A 9,481-nucleotide genomic window follows, 5' to 3' on the forward strand; every position below is an offset into this window, starting at 1 on the left:
CGTTACGCTAACGTACATATTAGTATTATAAAGTTATAATTAAATTAGGATCGTTAAATTCGCTTATGCGCGCGTTTTTGGCGCTTTAGGGTCAAACACTTGCGAGTGTGTGTAGAGCCCCTGGCCTCGAATGAAACACACTGGACCAACAGAAGAAGCTTTCCACTGAGGGTAAACAGAGAGAAATAAGGGGGTGTCAGAGACTTCGAGCGGGCTGTATTTCAGGAGCGGGGGTCAAAAAAACCCAGGCGGGCAAGGTTGTGAAGGCAAATCGTGTTTAACCAGATATGACGGAGGTTAGCGAGATATTGAAGTCGGTTCTGTCTACGATTCGGGTTCCGAGGCCCGGAGATCGTGTTCACAAAGACGAGTGCGCTTTCTCATTCGCCAGTCCGGTGAGTTCCGTAACGTTAGTAGCACGCGTCATCGCGCACTTTCGCTATTTATTTATTTATTTATTTATTTTTGCATAAGATTGCCGTTTTGCTCGACTCTTCCCATGAGCTGCGATGTTCGCTAACAAGCGCTCATTGAGTGCACAAATTTGCACTATTTTCCTTTATTGTGTCAAGTGAGCCATCATCGCAATGTAGACTCTGCACTCTTAAATAATCAGTATGTATATGACACTAAATTATCAGTGTGTATATGCAACTTTAGTTAGCTAGTTATAACGCTAACATGAGCTAGAAGCTGAAAAAAAAATCTTTAAGTCTGTGTGCTTCTGTATCATGCGCGTGAGCCAGCCACAGCATCACTGAATGCTTGGTGCTCACCAACAGTATTTGGTTCGATTGAAACAATTCTTTCCATTTGTTTCAGGAGAGTGACGGAGGCTTGTACGTCTGCATGAACAGCTTTCTCGGCTTTGGAAGCAAGTATGTAGAAAGACACCACGCCAAAACTGGTCAGAGAGCTTACCTGCACATCACCCGGACCCGGAAAACACAGGTAAGCACATTAAACATCATTCTGTGCATTTATAAATAACAATCATGCATGGGTTACGTTCATAAAAATTTTAATTCTCCATATGGAAAAAAAAGTCATGGGCATCAAACAGGTTTCCTTGAAACTCTTCCAGTCCCTTCCCCAAACTCACGCTTTTTGTTCAATTTGAGTGGGACAAATGTTTGATTTCAGCAGTTGGGTTCTGGATGTTAAAATCCCATTTATTTTCTCCATAGGGGAATTGTTTTTTTAATGATAATTTATTTATATACCATTAAAGCCTGACTAACTGTGAACAACAAGGTTGCTAATCAATGATATATGCTTTTGTTGAAGCCATCTGGTCAGATTATTCAACTGATATTTTAAAATAAGCATGTTTAACAGTGGTATTCTTGGAAAACTACATTACCCTTGATTCTCCAAAGAAATTTCCACCAATATGAGAATCATGACCCTTTAAAACATGCCAAAAGAGTGCACACCCACTTCCATAAAGCACTGAGTTGGTCCGTGCCAGTGATTTCACTCTGGTATCAGAAGCAGGATTTCTCAGATCATTTTGTCTGCTTAAATCCTGCCCCTGCAAGCTTATTTTCATTCATCTCCACTTTTGAGTGCCCTGCTCACATCTCAAAATCCAATAATTGGATATCAAACTGATTGATGGCACCAAAGATTGCTTACTTCTGTTTCTATGACTTTAAGTACAGTCTTGAACTTTTGTCTTTTGGTCCAAGTTTTGTATACTTCAAAGTTTGTAATGTTGTGATTGTGAATGTTGAAAACTCTTTTATGAAATCCTTTTTTAAAATCTCTATTGACAAAAAATGAATGAAAAACAAGGAACAAAAGACGGCTGAAAACGTGAGTGGGCACTATATTGTTTTTTTTGTTTTTTTAAATGTCTGGAAATCAATATACACATGGCTTATGTCTCTGCAGCCTAATATGGTATAGAAGGAAATATTTTAACATATTTCATCTTCATGTATTATGACTGCATTTTAACTGCTGATTCATGGCAAATATAGACATGATCATGTCTCTGTATCAGAAGGAGGATGATAGCAATTCTGGATCAGGTGACCCTCCCAAAAAGAAGCCCACAAGACTAGCGATAGGTAAGCCCCTGCGTCCGTTAGCCCTCAATCTTTGCTACATATTTTAGTACATGTTAGTTTTTATGTGAAAGCCTGAAAAGGTTGTATTTGTTTCTTGCAGGGATCGAGGGAGGGTTTGATGTTGAGCAGGAGCAGTATCAGGAAGAGGTTAAGCTGGTTCTGTTCCCAGACCGACAGGAAGTGACATCAGATGATCTAGCATCCATGCCAGATGTTGTTCGGGAACGGGTGAGTCATTTTATTATTAGAGCTTTTAAAATAATTTTTCACCATGTAATAATATATATTCATAATGAGGTGAATGCTACACTTTGACAAAGACTTTGCTTGGAAGTGTTGGTGTCGTTCACTCTTGCAGGTGTCTCTGTCGATGGCGGGGCTGCAGGCAGCAGACTCAGTGTCGCACACTTTGCAGGTGCAGCAGTGGGACGGAGAAGTGCGACAGGAGTCAAAACATGCAGCTGAACTTAAACAACTCGACAATGGGGTCAAAATCCCTCCTTGGTATATACACATGTGACTTTGATATGTACAGCAAGGCTGAAAACATGATCCTAGTTGGAAGTTTGAGTTGGTGATTGTTTACATTTACATCCTTCCATCTTTCTTTCAGTGGTTGGAAGTGTGAGGTCTGTGACCTACAGGAAAACTTGTGGATGAATCTGACAGACGGGATGGTTTTGTGTGGGAGGAGATATTTTGATGGCTCAGGGGGGAATAACCACGCCCTCCTGCACTACCAGCAGACTGGATACCCACTGGCTGTCAAACTCGGCACAATAACACCTGACGGAGCAGGTGAGATTGTCACACAAATCTGCTGGAGTCTAATTCAATCATGCTGAGGTTGAATATTTCAAGCTAGTGATGTTATGTATGCTTTACTGTTAACTAGGACTAATATATATATATAATAGCAATGTGTGATGTATGTGTCTTTGCAGATGTCTATTCATATGATGAAGATGATATGGTATTAGATTCTAAGCTTCCAGAACACCTTTCCCACTTTGGCATTGATATGATGACTATGGAAAAGGTACTGTCATCCAAAAAATCTCTGCTAGATGGGCTTTCATTCTTTTAGTGTTTAGGAAGCTGTATTTTAGTGTGTCCCTCTCTCTTTGTTAGACGGAAAGAACCATGACTGAGCTGGAGATCGCAGTGAACCAGCGTGTGGGAGAGTGGGAAGTGATTCAGGAGTCAGGAACCACTCTGAGACCCCTGTGGGGCCCGGGGCTGACCGGAATGAAGAACCTGGGAAACAGCTGCTACCTCAACTCTGTCCATGCAAGTGCTCTTCACCATCCCAGACTTCCAGACCCAAGTCAGTGCCTCTCAGAACGTTTGCCAATGTGTCTGTGAGTTTTCATGTTGGTGCAGTAATATTTCAGCCAGATATATGAGCATATACGACATATCCATAATCACTACTGTTTAGAGATTTGGAATCAGTAAGGTTTTTTTTTTTTCATTCATCATTAAATTAGTCAAAAGAGAAGTTAATGTTACAGAAGATTTGTTTGAAATAAATGGTGTTATTTTGACCCTATTAATTGAAGACAATGAAAAAATTTGATTATTAATTATATTATTATTAAAAATACTGAATATTATTTAAAATAAGGAATTCATATTCAGCAGCACAGCAGTTTGCAGCATTGCTAATAAGAAATGTTTCTTAAGCATCAAATCAACATTTAGAATAATTTCTGAAAGATCATGTGACTCCTGAGAAAGGCTGCTGAAAACTAATTAAATTAACATTTTAAATCTTTTAAAATATTTAAAAAACATTTAAAATATATTAAAGTAGAAAAGTATTTTTTTGTCTGTTTGTTTATATGGAACTATTGCTGCTGAAATAAAATCTCTAAATGCAGCGTTTTCTCTCACTCCCACTGATACTCAGATACGTTTCCAACATTGACAAGATCTTTAATGAGGCGCCCAGTGACCCAACCCAGGATTTTAAGACTCAAGTGTGAGTACCTGTCCCACAAACTCTCACATACACACATACTTTAAAATATCAAAATTTTGCTTTCAAATCTAATTTGCACTTCCACACCACAGTACTTAAACTTTTTAAGCCACATTTGGGTTAAACAAAACAAGGCATTTCCAATCACTGATGTCAATTATGTTTTGATGCTCAGTGTTTGAAAATATACAATAAATGGGCTGTTCCTCACACAAGCCCTTGCATGACTTAAGAAGACCAGGAATATAGAGCAGTACAGGTTTTATGGACCTGTTTATGGATTTTATATTTCATATTTGGAGATTGACAGTTTCTGTGTTGATGAATAGTTTCATATTCCACAGCAAAAAGAGTGTCTACAGGTTTTGACATAATGAAGAAAGAATTTTAATTTCAGGCTGAGCTTTAGTTCTGTTAGTGATGATAGCTTCAGTGATAACATATATCCAGCAGAGGTCGCCATACATAAATGAAAGAGAAAAAAAAAAAAAGAGCATCCGCCTTCAGTTGCATCTAACAGCTTAAACACCATTAACAATTTTATTTTTTAAGTAATTGAAATTTGTATCTTCCATCATTTTAATCATTTAATCTTTTTAATATCAGAGCAAAGCTGGGCTATGGCCTTCTGTCAGGAGAGTACTCTAAACGGCCCCTGACCCCGGGGATGACCCCAATTCCTCCACTGAACCTAGGGTATGTACACAAACATCGGGTCTCATTCATGAAAGATGAGTAGACTTTGTTTATATATTCCATTAATATTTTTTGGTATGGAATGAGACACTCTTTGCAGTAAAATACAGAAATTGATTCTGCTCATCGTTGGAAAAGCAATTTATAGATATGATTTTCTTTGTACAGGGTGACCAGGTTGGGCATAGCACCTCGCATGTTCAAAGCTCTGGTTGGACGAGGCCACCCTGAGTTCTCTACCAATCGGGCAGCCAGGATGCACAGGAGTTTCTTCTTCACTTTATAAATATGGTGGAGGTAATGATGATGTCTTTCTCTTGCAGTGTCTGTTTGACACTATTTACTTTCGCATTCACTCATTTTGCCTATTTTTTTTATGCTGTCTAGAGGAACTGTCGGTCTGGCATGAATCCCTCAGAAGCTTTTCCGCTTCCTTAGTGGAGGAGAAGATTGTATGCCAGCAGTCACAAAAGGCCAAATATACCCAACGAGTAGACTACATAGTCCAGCTGCCCGTTCCCATGGACCAGGCAACTAATATGGGTTAGACACTCATACTATGGTTCTGTGTATCCATACGGCTTTTATCCTTCCTCTCATTTATCATCTTCTCTTTCTGTTTAACAGAGGAGCTACAAGAAGCAGAACGTCACCAGGGAGGAGGCGGAGTCATCTGGAGCCCCTCCCTCTGCTGCACCACGTGCTAAAATTCCATTTGCTTCCTGTTTGGCTGCTCTCAGTGAACCCGAAACACTCATAGATTTCTGGAGCTCTGCAGTGCAAGCCAAAACCACTGCCACTAAGTAATAATGTTCATTTAATTCTTAATTAGTCTTTGATGTTCTTGCGTGTGTAATAGTATCTTTATATCTCTTTGTCTCTTAGGACCACTCGCTTCGCTTCATTTCCTGACCATCTTGTCATCCAAATTAAGAAATTCACCTTCGGCCTGGATTGGGTTCCAAAAAAATTAGGTTAATTATATATTATTAAGCTATTTGAAGTGTAACTTTTTCATTCTGCACAATTAATTATTTATAAAAATAATGCACACCTCAGAACATTTGTCAGCTAATCAGATTAAAGCATTCAACAGCCCTAATGTATAAATAATTTTCTGTTGCTCTGTTAATTGGTTGACAGCCCTAGTTAAACACTAATATACTCTTGTAATAATTGTAATAGATGTGAGCATTGACGTTCCTGACACACTGGATCTGAGCGCGCTCCGAGCCATGGGACAGCAGCCAGGGGAGGAGCTTCTGCCAGAGGTGGCTCCACTTCCTCTCATGACCCCTGATGTGGAGGTTAAAGGTATCCTGGGCTCCCATGGCAAAGAGGATGACGACTCTCTCTACTCCCCCACTGCTGTGTCAGTCTGTCTTTTCTCTTCTTTCTGACCCTCATCTGTCTGCCACTTGAGCCTGTCTTTCATTCTTTCTTTCTTTTTCCTTTGCTTTCATCTTTAAGTGTCTAATTTGGTTTTATTATATTCATTTGTTTTAATGTACACATGTCTGTATTTGCTCTATATAAATGATACTCATACAGCCTTAGTCTTAATATTTCGTTTTCAATAAAATTTATTTGGATTTAAATGAATAGTTCACCTAAAAATTTGCTGGAAATGTACTCTCCCTTCTTCATCAGATCAGATTTGGAGATATTTAGCATTACATCACTTGCTCACCTGTGGATCCACTGCAGTAAATGGGTGCCATCAGAATGAGAGTTCAAACTACTGATGAAGACGTCACAGTAATCCAATTCAATTAACTTATGAAGTGAACAGCGGAATGTTTATATGAACAAATCCATCATTAAGCCATTTTAATTTTAAAGTATTGCTTCTGGCCAAAATAGCTGTATATAATCCATAATAATGCTTCGCCCGGTGAAAAAATCCATCTCCTATATATATATATATCAATCAAACAAACATCTTGATAAATTTGCTTCTTAAAATTACGCTTTTCACTTCACAAGATGATCATTTGTAGACTGGAGACATGTTGTTGGATTATTCGTCAGCTATATGAGCTCTAATTTTTCTAAAATTGGTTAGCAAGTGATATATGCTAAATTTATCTAAATCTGTATAAATGAAGAAATAAACACATGCTACTCTTGGGTTATCTGAGGGGAAAACATTTTTAGCAAATTATTATTTTTTGGTTAACTATTCCACTTAGCATTGGTTTAATTTAATTAATACAATTTTCATTAGCATTCAGTCTATGTAATTATTGAAACATGTCTGTAGGGCACTCTGTCTCTCTGTATGTCTCTCAGCTCCGGTGTTGGATGACTCCACAGTGTCTCAGCTGTGTGAGATGGGCTTTCCTCTGGAGGCCTGCCGGAAGGCTGTGTACTACACGGGCAACACTGGCATTGATGCTGCTATGAACTGGGTGATGGGACACATGGAAGACCCTGGTAAATACAGTCATCAATGAGTGTCAGCTGTGAAGAGGGTTTAGGATGCAGATTTCCAGTAATAGTCTCTATGTGAACTTCTGCAGATTTCTCCGCACCTCTAGTGTTGCCTGGATCTAGTTCTGCTCCTGGCACCACACCCACAGAGAGTCTACCTGAGGAACACCTAGTAACCATCGTTTCTATGGGATTCAGTCGAGACCAGGCCACTCGTGCTCTCAGAGCTACGGTGAGACATGTCCAGTGATACAAAAAGATTCCAAAGGTTTCCCCCATTTTGCATGCAACCCAATTGCTACAATGGTTTTAACCTCAGTATAATTTTTTGTAAAAGTTTTTTTTTCAAATTGCCACCCATGATGTGGCATCACTGAGATACTCTAGTTAATGTTTATTGCTTAAAAGCATTTAAGTCGCACAAATCATCGTCTTAAATTTTAGTAACCGGTAGCCAAAACTGTAAACTTCATAATATAAATAGACATTTAAACCTATTCAGCAAGGTTCAGCATGCTACAATCAGTATGTTACAAATGCTTTGTGCTTCCTTTCACATGCCATTTTGTTAATTGATGATTTCTTTTCTTTGCGATTCAAATCAATTTGTCAATTTCTGTATTTGTAGAATAATGTTCTAGAGCGAGCTGTGGACTGGATCTTCTCTCATCTGGATGATCTGGAGTCCATGGATGTGTCTGAGGGTGGACGCTCAGGAGGAGGAAGTGAAGCCAGTCGGGAACCTCCTCCAGGACCACATGTACATGATGGAACAGGAAGTATGTGTTTCTGTGGTATTTATTAAAATGTAATTATCATATAATATAACATTTTATCTTCTAATGATTCACATCTTTCCTGTTCTTTTGTCCTGAAGAGTATGAGCTTTTTGCATTCATCAGTCACATGGGAACGAGCACAATGTGTGGTCATTATGTCTGCCACATCAAGAAAGACCAACAGTGAGTGAGATTCTCTATCCATCTGTCTTTCTCCATCATTCATATGCAGCTCTTGTACAGCAATATCACTTTTCTTAGTATTAATATATTCATTGTCATTCTTTACTTCTTTCAGGTGGGTAATCTTTAACGATCAGAAAGTTTGTGCCTCTGAAAAACCACCTAAGGACCTGGGTTACCTGTACTTTTACAGAAGAGTGGAATAGAGTAAACTAGGATAGCATTTTTCTTTCTCACAAATGCACACACTTCTGTGTCTGATCTACTGGAATAGTAGGCCCAGACTTCTGCTTCTGAAATGATGCACCATTTAATAAGTCAAAGCACTTCTCCATCAAATATATTCACTACCAAGAGAAAAAAGAGATAGGATGTGAGGATTAGTGTTCTTACTCGAAACGCCCATGTTGTACACTGCCTTAACAACACACACACACACACACACAAAGAGTAGTCTCCTTCATGCCTCCCCCTGATTGGATAGTGGCTATTGTGACATCATCACTTTTAGAGCTAAGCTCCACCTTCCTACCCTTTATGTGTGCCAGAATGTTTCTGCAAATGTTTAATGGCAAGTAAATACCATTTAATCACACACACACACAACACACACACACACACACACACACACAAACAGCTAAGTATTATATATATTGGCATTTTAAATAAAAGAATGCAAAAGATATTGTGGGGTTTCACTTTTTTTTTGGGGGGGGGGGGACTTACCTAACACATCTAATGTTAGTACTTAAGCAAACGTTGATCACACTACAAACAATACAAAACTATAATGCTTTAAGAAACAGAAAATATTAATTATTTACCTGGGTCTTTAGCCTATGATTTGCTCACCTCACCTCTTGTCTGACAAGTCGTTCCTTCATCATGTGATCATGTTTGCGTCGTTCCTTCATCATGTGACAGTGCCATAAGCTAAACCTATGCTGGCAGAAAATACAAAATGTGCAGAGCAGGGGGCATGAGGACTGGAATTGAAAACCACTACTCTACACAAGAGGTCTAAACGGAGGACATGGGACCTGACCCAGGATCCATCCATATATTTAAATGGTCACCCGAGTCCAGGTTGGGTCCCAGTCTATTACTTTGGATCATGGGTCTGTTTAACATTGTGTGTAATAACCGAGTCGATTGGACTCTGAGAACACCAGTGTTATCAGAGTCAGTCAGTGCTGTGCGTGTATTTTTTTTTTTACTTTTAACTTTCACAACAAAACAGTGTCTCAACAACATGGCTCCGGTGGCAACAGTGAGAATCAGAGTTATTCCTTCTTTCTTCGTATGAACATTTGGGTGACATTATGCAAATC

General features: G+C 39.0%; 1 pseudogene; it reads left to right on the forward strand.

Moving 5' to 3' along the window:
- Nucleotides 1-57: 57 nt before the first annotated feature.
- LOC113071495 (ubiquitin carboxyl-terminal hydrolase 5-like) lies at nt 58-8,356 on the forward strand (annotated as a pseudogene).
- Nucleotides 8,357-9,481: the final 1,125 nt, after the last annotated feature.

This window comes from Carassius auratus, unplaced genomic scaffold (assembly GCF_003368295.1).
Source record: "Carassius auratus strain Wakin unplaced genomic scaffold, ASM336829v1 scaf_tig00007445, whole genome shotgun sequence".
NCBI lineage: Eukaryota > Metazoa > Chordata > Actinopteri > Cypriniformes > Cyprinidae > Carassius > Carassius auratus.